This window comes from Propithecus coquereli, unplaced genomic scaffold, assembly GCF_000956105.1.
Source record: "Propithecus coquereli isolate 6110/MARCELLA unplaced genomic scaffold, Pcoq_1.0 Scaffold29, whole genome shotgun sequence".
Classification (NCBI taxonomy): domain Eukaryota; kingdom Metazoa; phylum Chordata; class Mammalia; order Primates; family Indriidae; genus Propithecus; species Propithecus coquereli.
The window spans coordinates 5,211,364-5,212,715 of NW_012148507.1; positions in this window are offsets into that span (position 1 = coordinate 5,211,364).

A 1,352-nucleotide genomic window follows, 5' to 3' on the forward strand; every position below is an offset into this window, starting at 1 on the left:
CTCATGTGTTATCCATCTCTGCAGCTGGGATCTCGGGACAGTTATTGGCCTAAAAGTTAAATAGCACAGGAGACATTCTCATCCAAACCAGATTCTTTTGTTTTCTTTAGTCCAACTTGTGGTGAAGAAAGAAAACTGTGCACCAAGCAAGGCGAAGGTATTTTTCCAGAGATCTTCTCTCAGAAGGAAGAAAAGGATCCCTAGATAAAAGTACAATCATACAGTTTGGATAGCCCCTTTGCCTTCCTGAAAGAAGAAACAGAGAAACAAGGTGGAACTTGTTGATAGACATCAGACACAACTGGATTTATGTTTCATAAATAAACATGGGTCTGGAGATCCCAGCCCTTCCCTGCAGAATGAAAATGTTAGTCCACAACTCGCAGCGCCAGGTGATTGATAGCACGGTCTGAAAGAGGGCTTCGGCAAGGTCAAGAGTGAGTTACAGCAGTAGAGTTCTATGTATGTGCTCAGCACCAGTGATGGTCAGCCCATAAACCTCAGGCAACTCCAGCCCACATTTGCCCCCTCATGTTGTGAATACTGATTTCACACTGGTTGGTTTTATCCTTGTAGGCCTAAAAAGAAGGCAAAAATGATAACTACAGAAACCATAATTATCAGGCATTCAACACACGGTTACATGCTATGAGGATGAAAGAGAAAAGTCAGAACTACCCCTAATTGGTTTCTAACTTCTCTATCAAGGTTAATTTTTAAAACCTACAAAGTGTAGGGGAAGAAAACAAGGTTGAGAAGGAATTACATCCCAAGCTAGAATAATGTCTCATAGCATGATGTAAGTTGATCTCTTGTCTCAGAAGAACCTCCTTGGGTTTAGATGAGGTCACAAGGATATTTTTGGTTCACTTTTGTTAACTAAAAAAATGAATTAATAAGGTTTATACTTTGGAAAAAGAAGAGCTTTATTTCTCATAAAGGGTAGCAACCTGCTAGGTGGTCGACCACTCCAACAGGTTGGGAAGCCGAGCTCCGGCCAGAAGCCAGGCACACCTGCTGCAAAGGAGAGACAAAAAGCAACAGGATTTATACTAAGCAGGGTGGTCAAATATACATATTTAACAAGCTATAGGAGAAGTCATGAATATTCATGACAGGAAATCATATGCCTGTAATTATGCTTTGTCTCTCTCATTCCATCGTGGCTGGGAACTCGTTTTTAAGGTGTTTCTGAGGTCCCCTTGGCCCAGCGGGGGCCATTCAGTTAGCAGAGGGCTTAGGATTTTATTTTTAGTTCACACTTTGTTGACGGTGAACTCTGGATTCTCCTCTTTGTTACATGATTATACAGATGAATCTTGCCCCGATTCTTAAAACGAAAAATGTAAAAT